At 40.2% G+C, this 17,791-nt stretch overlaps 1 protein-coding gene across 7 annotated transcripts in view; it reads right to left on the bottom strand.

The window, feature by feature from the left end:
- Positions 1-17,791, bottom strand: part of CELF1 (CUGBP Elav-like family member 1) — a 72,437-nt gene that overhangs the window by 41,756 nt on the left and 12,890 nt on the right. For 5 of the 7 annotated variants that reach the window (XM_087746061.1, XM_087746062.1, XM_087746059.1 and 2 more), the window contains one exon: positions 12,819-12,859. The exons of 1 other annotated variant lie outside the window; for it this stretch is intronic. The gene's annotated coding sequence lies outside the window, so the exon portion shown is untranslated. The remainder of the gene's footprint in view (positions 1-12,818; positions 12,860-17,791) is intronic. One more of the 7 variants, XM_087746064.1, reaches the window with a different exon arrangement.

Raw genomic sequence — 17,791 nt, 5'->3', positions numbered from 1 at the left:
CTATGAAGCTTTGAAGGAGACAGGTCCTAGAATAAACTTCCCCTTGTATTATCTGTGCATATCCAGATCCCTACAGTGTTGCTGAATTGCAGTTTTGTTTCTAAACAGATAACGCCTGGGTTACATGCATCAAAATACAGTAACTAGTCAATATTTGGTTGTTCCGTTGTTGATCATATAGGCATGTTGTCAGAACATTTTCTGCCTATGTTGAAATCCAAACTGTCTCCCCATGCCTCGCTGGGTACAAAAAGCCCCTTACCTAGTTGCCAAAACTGCAGTTTCTTCCTCTGCCAATCTCTATGACAGTTATGCACCATGAGTACACAAATCTGACACATTTGGAATGTTGAATTTGCCATCAAAATACATGAAGTTTTGGGTTGCCTACAATTCAGATTAAATTAACTGAAAGACACTTTTATTTATATGAAATTTTTGTAGAAGTTCCCAGGTGGAGAAAAAGGATAGGAGAGGATGACAATTACTTTTATCTCAGAAACAGCAAAGTTTCACGGTGCTCTCTCTCAGGTGTTTATCTGAGAGCATTTAATTCCTCCATACTCTCCAAGACGGATTTTCACAAATTACGTAAGTAAATTTTATTTTAAAAATAGCTTATAAGCAGCTCTTTTTCCCTCCCCTTCCTCAAAATATTCCTGGGAAAAAAATATTTGAGGTAAATCAATACATTCTTGACCTACTTCTCTGACTTGTGAATGAAGTCCTGTTCACCTGTAGCTTCTACTCCAATTAATTCTGTGAAAGCTCAAAAGGAATGAATTCTGAACTTTTATCTGACTGAAGAATCCCCTGGACTCCCAGCTCTCTGCCAGCAGATGAAGCAACAAGTCACCTATCCCTCTGCCTTACAGGATGATGTTTTCTCTGCCTAAGCACGCTTAGGGAAAAATAAAACAGCAGTTAAACTTCCCCTTTTATTTGATAGTAAAGACAAATGATTCAAAATAAATTATACAAAACCTATTGGAGAAGTAAGGAAAGGGGTCAGCAAGACCGCTACCCTGAACTTTAGAAGGGTGGACTTTGGGCTGTTCAGGAGTCTGGTTAACAGAGTCCCTTGGGAGGCAGTCCTGAAGGGCAAAGGAGTCCAGGAAGGGTGGACGTTATTCAAGGAGGAAATCTCAAAGGCGCAGGAGCAGGCCGTCCCCATGTGCCGCAAGTCAAGCAGGCGGGGGAGAAGACCGGCCTGGCTGAACAGAGAGCTTTGGCTGGAACTCGGGAAAAAAAGGAGAGCTTACCGCCTTTGGAAGAAAGGGCAGGCGACTCAGGGGGATTACAAGGATGTTGTGAGGATATGCAGGGAGAAGATTAGAAAGGTGAAGGCACAAGTGGAACTTAAACTGGCCACTGCAGTTAAAGATAACAAAAAATGTTTTTACAAATATATCAGCAACAAAAGGAGGGCCAAGGAGAATCTCCATCCTTTGTTGGATGAGGAGGGAAACATTGCCACAAAGAATGTGGAGAAGGCTAAGGTAGTTAATGCCTTCTTTGCCTCAGTCTTTAATAGTCAGACTGGTCATCCTCAGGGTTTTTCAGGCCCCTGAGCTGGGAGATGGAGATAGGATGCAGAGTGAAGTCCCAGTTGTCGAAGAGGCGGCAGTCACTGACCTGCTCCTCCACCTGGATGCACACAAGTCCATGGGCCCAGATGGGATGCACCCGAGGATACTGAGGGAGCTGGCAGAGGAACTGGCCAAGCCACTCTCCATTATTTATCAGCAGTCCTGGTCAACCGGGGAGGACCTGGATGACTGGAAGCTAGCAAACGTGACGCCCCTCTACAAGAAGGGGGATCTGGGGAACTACAGGCCTGTCAGCCTGACCTCGGTGCCAGGGAAGGTCATGGAGCAGATCATCTTGAGTGCCATTATGCAGCAAGTGCGGGACAACCGAGGGATCGGGCCCAGCCAGCATGGGTTTATGAAAGGGAGATCCTGTTTCACTAACCTGGTCTCCTTCTATGACAAGGTGACCCACTTAGTGGATGAGGGGAAGGCTGTGGATGTTGTCTACTTGGACTTTAGTAAGGCCTTTGACACTGTCTCCCACAGCATTCTCCTGGAGAAGCTGGCTGCTCACGGCTTGGATAAGTGCACTCTGCGCTGGGTTAAAAACTGGCTGGATGGCCGAGCCCAGAGAGTGGTGGTTAACGGAGTCAAATCCAGTTGGCGGCCGGTCATGAGTGGTGTTCCCCAGGGCTCAGTACTGGGGCTGGTCCTGTTCAACATCTTCATTGATGATCTGGATGAGGGGGATTGAGTGCATCCTCGGTAAGTTTGCAGATGACACCAAGTTGGGTGGAAGTGTCGATCTGCTGGAGGGTAGGAAGGCCCTGCAGAGGGACCTGGACAGGCTGGATCGTCGGGCTGGGGCCAACTGCATGAGGTTCAACAAGGCTAAGTGCCGGGTCCTGCACTTGGGTCACAACCACCCCATGCAACGCTACAGGCTTGGGGAGGAGTGGCTGGAGAGTGGCCTGGCTGAAAAGGACCTGGGGGTGTTGGTTGACAGCCGCCTGAACATGAGCCAGCAGTGTGCTCAGGTGGCCAAGAGGGCCAATGGCATCCTGGCTTGTATCAGGAATAGTGTGGCCAGCAGGACCAGGGAGGTGATAGTGCCCTTGTACTCGGCACTGGTGAGGCCGCACCTCGAGTACTGTGTTCAGTTTTGGGCCCCTCGCTACAAGAAGGACGTTGAGGTGCTGGAGTGTGTCCAGAGAAGGGCTACGAAGTTGGGGAAGGGTCTAGAGCACAAGTCTTATGAGGAGCGGCTGAGGGAGCTGGGGTTGTTTAGTCTGGAGAAGAGGAGGCTGAGGGGAGACCTTATTGCTCTCTACAACTAGCTGAAAGGAGGCTGTAGTGAGGTGGGGGTCGGTCTCTTCTCCCTAGTAATGAGTGATAGGATGAGAGGAAACAGCCTCAAGCTGCGCCAGGGGAGGTTTAGGTTAGACATTAGGAAAAACTTCTTCACCGAAAGGGTGGTCAGGCACTGGAACAAGCTGCCCACGGAAGTGGTGGAGTCTCCATCCCTGGAGGTATTTAAAAGATGGGTAGATGTGGTGCTTGAGGACGTGGTTTAGTGGTGGACTTGGCAGTGACAGGTTAACGGTTGGACTCGATGATCTTAAGGGTCTTTTCCAACCTTGACGATTCTATGATTCTGTTTTCTAAAATGAGGGAATTATGTTATTTTTCTGAAAAAGGAGATAAAACTTTGCACCGAAGTGAACAAATTTGTTATTCTAATGAATTCTAAACAGTAGAGCTTATAAAAAGATAGAAAAGAAACATATACAGGTACATTTTCTTTTAAATTGTCTATGGGCTTCCTCAAGTACGTATGTTTCTTTTGAAAGCTCTGCTTCTGTTCTTCCTGCCTTCTTACTGCTATGCAACATTCACTTGAAACAGAATCTACTGCCACACAATTCACAAAGTGGTTGTAGTTTCCTATGTTCATAGGAGTAAAGCAAGAGACTGGCAAGGGCAAATTTGAAACTGGTAAGAGGGAACACTTCTTACTATATTCACAGATAAAATAAATAATTAGTTGCAGTGACTTTTGTAATCCCGTCGAAGCTTGACAGGGTTTGAGCACAACTGGATGCTTGCAGGGATATATTTTTCCACTTCTATTTACTGCACATTGCACATATATATAAATCCCAACTCTTTTTTTTTAAACAGATAACCCATGGACTACATGCATCAAAATACTGCACATAAGAACTACCATCTTCTAGCTAATATTAGGAATGAACAACTAAGTAACCTCACCTTTAAACACAGACTGATCAATAATCACTAAGATTTTAGATCCATTTGTCTAATGCACATAGTACTGGGCATTATCAGAAGGAAATAACAAACTAGACTGTGTCCAGTGTGGCAGTTCTCAAGTTCCATAGTCACAGCTTTTTGTCTTCCTAAATTAACACATCCAGTGCAAAATCTTCATGTGACAATAGATACGGAAGACATTGTTTGGATTAAAACCACAAAAGCTACTTCTCCTCTGTGGCAACTGAGATCACAATTATGAGGTGGCAAAACAGTATATAAAGTCCTATACCTGTGTGAGCCTGTTGTATGAAGGTGTTCCGAACTAAGCTGGTCAGAAAAGACCTATCACTTGAACATGCTGTTTCAGAGAGGCATCAAGGAATGGCAAGCTGTGGTAGAAAAGAAGGCTCTGTTCCCACCTCTGTACCAACCTGATGCAAAAATCCAAGCAACTTCCCTTAGCTCCTCAATGTCCAGATGTCACACAGGCAAACCACGATGCAGTGATGCTTTCCTGGGACACAGAGAACTGAGAATACTGTTTGCTATACAACAAACCTATACACTAGAGAGGTAACCCTCAACACAAGTATGCCAATACGTACCAAAAGCAGAACTAAAAAAAGCTGTTCCTACAGATGTGTCTTACCTCCTTACAATAAATCCAATGAGTCTGAAGATCCTTCAGTGACTGCTACCTGTTCAGCTGCGCAGACCATAGCCAATAGCCAGATTAGTTCAGAGCTACTCACACACCGATGGGCAAAGGGCAAGAGTTGAATGTTCAGTTGTGGCCTCCCCCTCACTTAATGCTAAATGATTAGGAACTTAATGCCTTGAGACATTTACTGCTCTAACAAATTCATGTGAATATGAACAGTGGATTCAAAAGTTTTCAGGAAGGAATGACAGTATAAGGCTTGTGCATCATTTCCTTTAAAAACTGGCTAATAAAAAAAAAATCCAACTGAGCTCTCTGTAGCCAATATCTATTATTTCCATTAATCAAAATACTTCTAGATTAGAACACAGACTGTACACAGACATCCAGTTCCTCCTGTCTGTTCCCCATGCTGCATGCATTACTGCAAAGGCACTTCAAAGGGCACCAGCAAAGTAGTCTAGAACACCAGGTCTTTAGACAGACGAGTGACTTTAAGCCATCATTTTGCTGGAAGTACAAACAGTAAAGGTCCAGGAATCAACTAATGCTCTGATAGAAACATCTTTGACCTTTATGTAACAGCAAAACCAAGGAAGACTTGTATCTAGAGTATTAACCACATACCAACATGATGCCAAACAATTCTGGTTTGACTGCCACACATTTATTTGTCTGACCAGTCTAGATGTCCCTCTTGCTTTTATTTCAAAGAACAAGCAATGAAGTGAATGAACATATCAACTCTAATAGTTGTGTGTGGCTATTATCTTCTTAAGCAGCTAGTATCTCGAAATTAACTTTTCCCATGACACCTAAGAAGCAAAATCTTACTGACTGATACAACAGCATTCCTCCTCTGAGGAGGAAAGGAAATGGTATTTCATGCAAAGGGTAGTAGATTTTTTTAACTCCTTGTTGACAGGATAGTGCAGATGCAATAAACTTACAGGAGTGCAAGAACAGACTGGACAAGTATTTGGAAGAGACCCATCAGAGGCTACCAGACAAACCACAACAGGTTAGGTTCTCCTGAGCTGAAAACAGAGAGGCTGAGAGACCGCTCAGACAGTTTTGTGGTGAAAACAAACACTATAGATTATTAGCCTTTGTGAATGGCAAAGATAGGTCTGGAACATGCCAAAGACCAGGAGAATGCCTATGCATTTGTGTTGGGACAAAATATAAAGCACTATGGAAAAAAAAAAAAGAGTTGTCCTGTTAAAACTACTCAAGAACTGAACTATACACACACTAGGCAAATGCTAATTAAAAATGCTCAGCTATTATCAGCGCAATATTCAATTGCTTTAGTAAGTATATCCACCCCCACCCCACCCCCCAACTACACAACAAAAAAAACCCCAAACCCCCCCAAACCACACCTCTGGACTTCAGGAAATGTTACAGCACAGATAGCAACCAGTATATACACTTTCCCCTCTTTTTAAAATGCTTTGCCATTGCTTTCAATATGCCATCATATAACTGATGAACAAATTCAATCTGTGGTATACTCAATATCTGGCTCACTCCTGAAGAGAACTTACACCAAATGGCAGACGGTAGCTCTGCAATATGAGAGCTTATCTACCAGGAAACAGGTAACAACATCTGTTCAAATCCAAGAAGCCAAAAAAACTGCAGCTAGGTCCTGCTCTGCCAATAACTGCTAGTAACAGGATGTCTAACAAGAACTCAGAAGAAGTTGAATTATCAGTCTTAAGACCCTCTTATAATCAGATGAGTGAAGTTCACTGACTTTAAGACAGTGGCCTCCAAACTTCTTCAATTTTCCTCTCATCTCCCTCTGACACATTGCCTCTTCATCTGCTTGCCTGAGAGGGGACACATGAGTGTGCTGTGAACATACTGATGGGGCTGTGGGTATCAAAATTCTTCAATACAAGCGACCCACAGCTCTGCAGACAATGATCTGCTTCTCTAGGGCAGAACAGCTGCATGATGCTACCCAAGTTTTACTTTCTCAGTGCATAGCTGCTAGCTAACACAGCAGCATGAGGCTGCTAACCCAGTGCTTGACCCGCTGCAGCTGTGTCTGCTACTTCAGTGATGATACTGCAAAGGCTTGTACAGGCATTACCAAAATGAGAAAAAAATGGACTAGACTGACCATGAAAATGCCTCCTCACGATGACCTCAAACACCCATCTCCAACCATAAAATTTCTCATTACCCTCCGGTTTGAGATCACTCAAATGTTTTTGCATTATTTTGAGGTATATCACAACTATTATTTCCAGAATCTGTATCTATTTAATTCTTTTTTACACAAAGAAAGAAACTCCAAAGAACTTCAAATATCACACTTTGCAGTAGTGCCATTTACAGAGTGACAGAAAACTTCGGTTAGTATTTAGCTGGATTTTTCCAAAGGCAGCCAGTACCTGCCCACCCTGTTTTCAAGGCGAGTGCCTGTGCAGCATTAGGATAATAGCTACTACATTCACACAGTGAACTAAATAAAAAAGATGTCCATGTAAGTAAAATCTTCGAATTAAAATATTTTCCTAGAAACTCCATCTTCTCTTTGGTGTTTAATTATCTCCTTCTTATACCTGTTCCCCAATGATACATTAAACACTTCCATTAATCTTCATAGAAATAGAACAAGAGAGGTACCTGGATTGGTGTCTTTCCCTTATAGTGCAAGACATTTTCTTTTGCTAGCTTTAGACTTCCAATTTTTTAATTAAAAGTTCCCAATTCCTCATTTTTTTTCAGATTAAGGGAATGGAGAGGGAGACAAAAATCAGCATTGTCAGCTATTTCTTGGTAGTAGTAGTGAATTCAGAAAAAAAACAAAAACCAAAAAACCACAACACAGTAAAACTTACTGTGATGCAAAGAAGACAGCAAAGGCCTGGCTCAGAAGACACTGTATGAAAGATACTAGACACGAACCAAATAAGCGGATGAACAAACTGCCAAAAGACCAGATCATGAATTTGGAGCAATTAATGCATGACAACCTATTAGAGCATCTGTACTTGTAGAACAGATAACAACAAGCCTTAATGCAGGCTCCCTAGAATAATGAATTTTGGCAAATCACAGACAAGGAGTAATCAGCACATGTTTATCTCTCTTTGCAAGACATTTTACAATTAATAATTGATATGAGGAAGAAGCATTGATATATGAATCTCAGGGCATTTGCTTTTAAAGCAGAAGCATATAGGTTTCTTCCTCTTATTCTAGGAAGACATATAAATGTTAAAAAAAAAAAGGAAAAAAAAAACCTGTAAAAGAGTTAATCCTTTTATCCTTATCTGTAGGTTGTGGGGTTTTTTTTGTGAATAGATGTAAAGTGTGTATTTCTACTCCTTAAGCTCTACAGGAAGGTATGCAAAAGAAAATTTCAGTTAAAAATTATTATTTTTTTAAACATCTGCCAAAATTCCAGCAGACATAGTTGGGGAAGCATTTTGAGTTTTTATCATTACAGTGTTAGAACAGAACAATGCTTACATTTTGCCAGAGACAAACTGTGGAAATCTTGAGTACCTAAGAGAGATCTGAAAGACCTGTAGACACTTTGGCACTGTAGATAGAAAAAAAATTCTTGAGAAAGTAGGAAAAGTGGCTTGGCCACAACAATGGTAAGAGGAAATAAATGCAACAGTAGGAGACAGAACAGGAGACAAGGCAGGAAATGAGAGCATAAGAAGTGAGGATATGCATTTCTACCCTGTGAAAGGACAGAGAACTACTAAAAGGAGACAGGATGGAACATCTAAGGCAGCAGCAAGGTTTGAGGGGTTCCCTCCCCCCTTTCTTTTTATTTATTGACTGAATTCAGACCATGAGAGACACACAAAAGTAATGGATGATAAATCACACTTGCACTTCAACGCTGAAGTCTTCAGTTGAAGAGGGTAAAAATACTAATGCTTGCAAGCTATCATGCCCTGAAAGCAGAGGTACAGATCCATTTACACTGCCTTTCCCCTCTTGTCTCCCCAAATGTTGTCTCTGAGCTTATAAAAATGATCCTTTTTTTTTTTTTTTTTTTTTTTTAAGATTGGCCAGAAGTTTACCTTCAGGTATTTGAGCTTTTTGTGTAAGAAACAACGCTGCAAGCAATTCTATGGAACAGAATACTTTAGATCTCCTTCAACTTTTTTACTTTGTACACAAGACCTAGAAATCTGATTTCAAATACACCTGTATTTTGCTGTCTTTTCCTATATTATAGGAACCTGCAGCTCTGTACTTTAGTCAAAAAGATGCACTGGAAACAAACATTTTGTCATCTCTGCAGTATTTGCTAGAGATATTTTTAAAGAATCAACTATACATTTAAGGTTAGTTTTCTGCCACTAAAACAGAGCCAGAAGTTGTTCTTCTGCTAAGAAGCTGGAAATCCACTGGGTCCTGGAAAGCTCTGAACAGTCTGCTTGTCTTCAAGCCAAACATGCCACAAAGCACTACAATGGGCAAAGTAACTACATTTACACAGAGAATTGCTGTGTGGTTGCATATTGGACCCAGGGGAGACTACAGAACCTGTTATACAATTCCAGGACAATACCACATATGAAGATTGTTGTATTACCCTACATGAGAACTACAATGAATCAAAAATGCCTTCAACTAAGGTTTATTGCAAGCAACATACCTCGTGCATGTGTGAGGTAAAACCTTAAAGTAAGAACTGGTCAGAGTTACTTTTTTTACTTAAGAAATGTAACGTGTAATCTTAGCTCAGAAGAACAAACTTCATATTATTAAATGATTTTACAACCTCTCCTTTCTGAACTCTCTTAGAATAGCTGTAAGACCTGTTTAGAAAATCTTTCTGAAGTATGATAGAGGCTGTTTTTTCTTCTCATTAAGTTTCAAGAGACCATTTAGACTAAACAAAGCAACAAGTCTCAAGTTTCATTGTCCTTTGCAGCCATCAGAACAGCCATGCAAGCCATTTTGAGGAGTCCTTTAATCTCAAATTGTTTCTACTAATAGTACCAGATACAAAAGTGAACCAGTTAATATTATACTCCAGTAAAAATTCACTCACTTTTTCTCTCTCATTTCATTTTATCCAAATGGAAGTTTTTTGTTGCATGTTACCTGAAGAGAGTTCAAATGCAGCCCAGACAGCTCCAGGAGAGTACATTATGCAGTTAAAATAGTAATCACTGCAATAATAATTTCTGCATAGTGCATCAACTTAGAACATTATAAAGCATGATCTCCCCTGGCTCTTGGCACAAGGCAGCAAAGGCAGCGGTATAGCTCCAGCACTGTCCGTGAGTAGAGTGGAGATCAGAATGGGATGTGGTATCCCTGGAAAGGCAAACAATTCAAGCTACCACATACGTTGTGGGGTAGGAAAGACTAGCAGATGCAACAAGGGAAGCTCCAGCATCACTCCTGGCACAGAAGGAATGTGATCGATTTAGGAAGTTGTTATTTTGTTATCTTGCCTCCTAACCAAAGCTGAGATTCCTGCTGCATATTTTGGACAAGAAGCCATCTGCAAAACTTCACTAGCTTTTAAGCTACACATGCAGGACCATAATCAAAATGTTAGAGAGTGTGTTTCTGAAAAATATCTAAACTTTCCAAGCCTCCAGAGTTAAAAGAGAAGCAGTATGGTGTATGTGCCTCAGTTTTCCTAATCAGCTAAGAAAATACAGCCATGCCTATCTAAAAATTTCCTCTTTAATAAGGTCTAAATAAGCATTAGATTAGATACTGTAGTAGGTTTCAACTTCAGGAAGAGCTAAGCCCGGAAAGAATGAAGATGAGGACTCTAATCCAGAACAGTCTCTCCAAACAAACAAATAAATCTATAAGCAAACAAATTTACTTCTACTTTCCTGAACTCTAAATGGCTTTAGAAGTATTGAGGAAGAATTAATTTCTCTTATGGCAGAAGAGCTGAAGTTCCTTCTAAGTAGACAAATCTACAGTCTTTTAATGCCCATTTTCATCTCCATGCCAAAGACTTCCATTTTGGAAGGGGCTCAGATCTGCAGAAATTTTATTTGAACACAGACATGTTTCAGGTAAAAACAGGTGTGATGAAGAATAGCAACTTACAACATGCCTACAAATCTGTCCCAATGGAGTTTTCATTAGAGCTTACCTTCAGGAAAACAACAGGATCACCCTAAGGGAGGGGCAGGGCAGTAAGAACAATACGAACACTACAGTGCTCTCTAACCACAGGGCATTTAAACAATATAAAGGCATTTTTGTCCTCCAGTGGAATATCAGCATGGTGAATGTGGATATGACAAGAGTCAATACAGAGATAGGAGTTCCTCGGTCTTGAAACTGCCAATGCTCACTTTTACAACAATATGATTTGACAGAATAAGTATTTAATCTCCTGTGGCAGAGTGCGGCATATAAATTTCCGAATACAAGAAGCAATCTTGAGTGTCAGAGTAAACTCTCTATTCAAAAACTTGTCTGGTTAAAGAGAGCAGCTACCAGAAAAGTGGGGAACAAAACCAAGTGCTATTTCAAAGGCCAAGTGATTCCTTATCTCAAAGCAAAGCTGACTCCTCCTCAGTTATATTCTCTGTACCAGACCAGAAGCGGAATGCCATCAGTTTTATTTTGATATATCTCTGTGGAGTTAATTTATGGAGTCAATCATCATAAGAGGCATTTCATACTGGGATGCATACAAGCAATTTCATATACCATTGTCAGATGTTCAAGAAAAGTCTCAATTCTCTTTCATTTGGACACCTTTCTACATTCACATTAAGGCAGATGAATTCAACTTTATGTTCTTAAGATGAGAAACTCTTCCAATAAATGGAAGTGTTCCATTTTGTGACTCATTTGCAGCAACCATAAAGTTGATAATTTCACTACTTAAATAATCTGATTATTTTGTTATTTAAGTAATCCAAATCTATTGATTCTGGACCTGCGTTTTGTAATTGGCAGAACCCCCTGAGTTTGAAAAACTAGGTCCAATCACAGATTAGTCTGTCGCAAAAGATACAAACTCTTCAGACAAAAACACAAAGATAATGACCAGTATTCTCTCTTTCCTATCTTCTATGGTCCTAAGGGAGCAGCAAAGAAGCAGGAAGGGCAAAGTACAGAGCACCACTCATTTAGGAAAGAAGTTGAGTGTTTTGCAACACCCACAATGCCTGGAGACCAATGCCCTCAAACTGATACTTCCAAACACAGAGGTCAATCACCAATTCTCTGAAAAATCACTTGAAAATGAAGGTGGTTCTTAATCCAGCTTTAGCTCTTTCTACCCTGATGAGTAACATATGGAGAGACAGGATATCCTGAACTTTAGGCAAATTTGATTTTCTTTCTGATATAGACATGACTAAATCCTTTCCAATGTATTTATGAAAACTGTAGCAAATGTCTGACCATTGTAAAAAACAAGTGCTTCCTCAAGACAATATCAAAACTCAGTTCTCCCTGGTTGTCTATAAACTAAAGTGCACCTTAAATATTTCTGCCATAGCAGAGGTGATTCATCAGAAGAGCAACAATCACCAGGTTTTGAGCGTGATAGTGTTACCTAACACAGCAGTTACAGGTCATCTGTCCTCAGAAGTCAACTGAAACTCTTAAGGTGCACAGTTACAGTCTGATCTATTCCTTTGGTACTCCTCTGACCACACAGTAAATTATGCCAACTTGCTAAACCAGAGAAATAACAACTTGATCATAAAAGAGCTTTTTTCTGGGTTGTCAAGCTGACTTTTGTCTACCACGCAGTCAAACTATCACAAGAAACAAGCATAACCAAAGGACACAGGACTACTCAGCTGGAAACTGAATAGGAGAGGAAGGGGGAATTGTCTCAGCTGTCTTATGAAACTACACCCTTACTGGACTTCAGGCATTAAGAAAATTGCACCAGAAGATCCTCACATTTGGCTCCAAGCATTTTCACACTGGACTATATTCCTATTCTGCTGCACATAATCAAATTTGTCTCAGCCCATAGGGAGTTGTTCCACTAATACTCACCTTCAGGGTTTCATGTACTACAGAGAATACTTGAGATTTGTTCTGGTCAAGAAATTACTATGAAGATATGCATTTCTACTTTGTAGTTAGTTATGTTTCTAAAATTACTAAATTACAGATGGAGGTAAAGAAGCCTATTGACTTGGTACTTGCAGTCCTAAGTTGTTAACACTCCCAACCCCCTTTAGCAGTACAAAGGCAGGAAACTGCAAAGAGTTTAAGGTTCAGGGAACACTGCTCACTGCAGTGGAAAATGACCGCCTTCATAATTGAAAATAAAAACAACTTCTCTCTAAACCATTGAAAGGAAGCTCCAATATGCAACTGAGGGAATACAAACTGTAGTTGGTTCATACCTGCAGCTACGCACCTCCTTCTAGCCGTTCCAGTCTTCACTCTAAAAGATAAGGACAAAAACAGACATTGAGTACTCCAGAGTTAAAATTAGATAATAACAATCGTTACATGAACTCCATCCTGAACTCATCCATGAACTCAGACAAAACACTGAGGACTGTGAAAGTAAAGCATATTTCTAATAATAGAAGTCATCACGAGGTGGTAACAACCCTCATTAGACTCGAAGTTGCACATTTCAAAAATACAGAGAGTAAATGAAAGGGTGCAAAAGAAAGAACTGCAAACACAACATGGCTGAAAACAGAAGTCTTGTAACTTCCTAATAACCTCCAGTGGACTTATCCTACCTGTTTGGCTTTTCGGCTCTCGTGACAGAAGCAGAGTTACCAACAGTAGTATCCACAATCCCAAACTCCTATATTACATTATTTTGACAGCAGCAGCACTAACAGATGACAATGATCCTGCAGATGTCAACTCTAATGTAAGACAGCATAGATGGAAATGTATGAAAAAGCCCTGAATTAGGGAACACACAGAACTAACAACACAAGGAAAAAATGTTATTTCTACATATTAAGCAAATCATCAACCAGGAACCATGCAGACTTTCTGTACTAGCACCTCATAAGTATGGGACGCTACTCTCTGATTCAGGACTCTTGTTTTGCAGCTTCAGTAATTGACCCACAACACAAGCTAGCATATATTTAAATACAAAGTTTGGATTTTTTTTTTTTTTGGGGGGGGGGGGTTGGGTTTTTTAAGATAATTTCTTCTCTACTTCCTCCGAGGTTATTTTGCAGTGCTACACTCATGGTTGCCTAGCAGTATTCTACAGAAAATCCAAATCCATTTATTTATCTATAGGTACCAAACCAAAAACTGCATCCATCTGCAAGAAGAGTGATACAAGGCTATTTGAGTTCCCACATTTTCACTGCTTTGCAGGCCTCTTCACGACCTTTGTTCTATATTCTTTGAGAAGTGTGGATAAGTGATCCATATCCTCTTCTAACTTGTCTTGTAATATACTTGCGTATTTATCACATGTACTCATGCTCTCTTTTCCAGAGGAAGATCTCTTGAGAATTTTTTATCCGTATTTTTTAGTAATTTTCAACTGTTCTAATTTCTTTCTAATTTGTTCAATTGATTTAATAAAGTATTATACCCTAGAATCATAGGATCGTTAAGGTTGGAAAAGACCCTTAAGATCATCGAGTCCAACCGTTAACCTATCACTGCCAAGTCCACCACTATACCATGTCCTCGAGCACCATGTCTACACGTCTTTTAAATACCTCCAGGGATGGAGACTCAACCCCTTCCCTGGGCAGCCTGTTCCAATGCCTGACTACCCTTTCGGTGAAGTTTTTCCTAATGTCTAACCTAAACCTCCCCTGGCGCAGCTTGAGGCTGTTTCCTCTCGTCCTATCGCTTGTTACTTGGGAGAAGAGACTGACCCTCTAAAGGAATACAGAATTCCAAACACAACAACAAAAATAATTTTCTTACAATACTAGTTAAGAACAGTAAAAATCAATCCATGAATCCTGAGAAACATAGCTCAGTTATCTGAAATGTGTATTTTCAAAATTATGAATTTATCTTTTTTAGAGTATTACTGAAAACTGACTATTGGTCAGGGACCACTTTACATACTGCTTTTTGTTCTGTTTCACAATAACATTGCGGATTATGAAGCTCCTACTAGAGATTCAGGCAAATATATTACCTGAGGGCACCTCCTTCCACCTCACCCACATTCCTTTGCTTTTTTTGACATTTAATTAAAGAATATTTGCTTATGGCCAAAAAATGGTCTCAGTTTCCTGCTAACAGACCTGGCTTCAAAACATCATGTAACACAGAATTTTTGTTTTCTTCCTCTTAAACCCAATCTTTGCCAGATATTTAAGCCCTATGGAAGTTGTCATAAATGCTGTTATATTTCTATGATAATCAGCTTTCAGAAAAAAACCTGAAACACACAGCCCATTGATCTTGTAAATGCTTAAGAATACACTGGTAAACAACTTTTTAATGTTAAAAAGAAAATCTTCCCTTCGCACATGTAGCACACTAGAGAATTAATTTTAAAACTTCAAAGGAATCAAAAGTACAGCTAAGGTAGCCAGAGGAACCCATAACTCTTGGATACCTTTGGGAAAAAATATACACCTCACTGAATCAAAGGCAAAATCCAAGACAATAAAAACTTTAAAAAGCAAGCAGTTAATCTGACAACCACCTGTAGAAAACCTGGGAGAATGCTCTTAAATCATAAATGTTCTTTAAAACAAAATTGTTTTAGTATGGTTCATTTAAATGTGTGCAGAACATAAATACACGGAATACATTATCCAAGTTTATACATCAGACAGACTTAGCCCAAAGGCCAAAGAATCTGACAACTCTATTTCTTCTTTGAAGAAATGAGGACTTGGATACCTCAGAGCAAGGTATATACCGCTGGCATGCTGCTAGCAATGCATGTAGCATAGTAATTTCTGTACTTAACTGACATGGCAGTAAGCTCTTGTGCAAACTGCAGATTCACCCCAGCCCAGCATTAGACGCTCACAGTGAACTGGTTTCATAGTTGCATGAGTGGAGGTTCTTACTGGGGACAGCAAAACAATTAACAGGTGTAAACTGGCACATCTCATCACAGCTTTTGCAAGGAACATTTTTGCTGAAGTTGCCCCCCCCCCCCCCCCCCCGACTGAAGTGCTGCATACGAGTATAGATGTCACTTCCAACTTCTTCTGTACAAAGCTGGGAGGAACTATGACACCACCTGACAATTCCATGTAAAAAACTGAAGGTTTAACACTTAGATTTAACACTTAGCCCTGCCAGATCTAAGAGTGACAAAATACACTCTTGCTGATGAACAAACAGTTGTAACTTCTGGCATGCAATATAATATAAATAGAACTGCAGCTGGTAATGAAAACAAGCGGCTCTAGCCACTAAGTACTAGACAATGGATACGAGCCCAATAAATCTAGTGATACTGCGTTGACACTTAGTGGCAAAATTTCAGTCTCACCAGCACCCAGGACCATCCGCAAAAGAATACCAGATCGTTTAATGGATTCTGATCAATGAAATTACTGTCACAGTCAGCACTTGTCTAGACCAGTTAGTTCTGATTTCTCATTACACTTTCCAGGAATTAATGTTTGTGGGACGTCAGGACTACCATTGACAATTAGAGAGGCTAACAGATAAAACCGACCAAATAGCTCAACCTCAGATATATTCTGGCGTCAACAGTCTCTCACATAAATCAACATTCAGTCTGGACTCCCTGAAGATTTACATACTTTTAAGTATGGTCAATATAAAAACTTGGCAATATAAAAATAACTATTTCTGGAGGAAGTGCAGGAGGGAGATAACGATGCATCCCAGACTGAAGGAGCAAGTGCACTAGGTAAGTCAGATTACAAATAGAGAAGTCTATACAAATCAGATGAAGTTTCAATTACTGTACAGCTTAGGCCACAACCCACAGAAAGCATGTAACTTTCTAGTAAACATTACTTATGAGACAGCAAGACAACAGAGATAGCAACAAGAAACTCCTGTAGTGCCAAAGCCTTACCAAGGAAGCAGACATACTTTCTTATGTGAGAAATGCCCATCTTCTGTTGCAATCTTTACACCACCCAAACGCCTCAGCACCAGAAGCTACTTGCTCAATGCAAAGCAACAGCTCCTAGTCACTGCGCCTGCTCATTTACTTTTCCAGACAGAGCTGTCAAATACTGTTCTCCTCAGTGTTGCCAGCCCAAGTACTAATGTGCATACAGGTTAGCAGACAATCTGTACAGTTAGTAAGCGGACCAGTTGAATTACTCACGACAGTAGGTTCAACTATGAGAATGTAAGTTGGTTCAACTTAAGATACAATAGGAAGAACAGAATGAAGAACAGAAGAGGTGCACATTTTGGGACCATGGCAGATTAGGAGAAAAAAAGAGAGAGGAAAACATTTTAAATGCCACGCTTCAAGTTACTGTAACCAGAACATCATCAAATACTTAAGATTTGGGATGCAGACCGTATCTGCAATATCTGTTCCATGCCCAGTCAGCAATTACAGCTTAAACATTCCCAAGATTGATCATTAGTCCTACAACCCCTAATGAAAGCGTCAAGAGACACGCTTTGAGAATGCACAACAATCCTGTGGTCTGCTGTTGAAAACATGAGACTGGGGCTTAAAAGCCATGAGTTCTATTGCTATGGGACTGAATAGCATTGCACAAGTCACTTTATGGTCCTAAGAGTTTCCATTTGTACAGTATTATCATCTTATTTGTTTTCTTTGTGAAAAGGTATTTTGAGAACTAATGACTGTATTCAATAGGAGTCAGAGAGTATCATGACATTGTTACAGCTGCATCTCAGCTGAAAACCTAGTGAACAACTTAATAAAAAAAAAAGTTTCCACAAAACATTTGTCTTAATAAAAACTAAGAATCTTACCAACAAAAGATTTAAGCTTGCTATATCCTTCCAGATTATGGCATTAAGGGACTCTCAAAATGTCTCAAGAGTTGCAGATACCAAAAGGTACACACCAACATATTTTATTTACTTTCTGAATGAGGATCCAAAATATTCAGAAAACACACATTCATGTTCTGCTTTACAGATACTGTACATGCCACAGGAAGACCTATCAAATGTAGCCAGAGTTTTAAGTCTTCTTTTGGGTAAAAGATTGAGGTGTAGCGAACAAAAACAGTATTCTCAGTTTAACCACTAAGCCTACTTCCAGAAGCAACAACACTAGCTGAACTTTAACAACCTCATCTGTCTCAGTCACAGGATTCAAATACTAACACTTTCACTTACCTATCACTAAAGGTGAGATTAAAAAAAATCTCAATGGGAAAATCATCCCTGGCAGTGTTTAGACAGACACAGTTTGCATAGCTCTGTGTTAAAA

This window comes from Nipponia nippon, unplaced genomic scaffold (assembly GCF_047370975.1).
Source record: "Nipponia nippon isolate SJK-2023a ecotype South Korea unplaced genomic scaffold, ASM4737097v1 scaffold_10, whole genome shotgun sequence".
Classification (NCBI taxonomy): Eukaryota; Metazoa; Chordata; class Aves; order Pelecaniformes; family Threskiornithidae; genus Nipponia; species Nipponia nippon.
The sequence above is the reverse complement of the archived record's forward strand: the minus strand, read 5'-3'. Positions and strand labels throughout refer to the sequence as shown.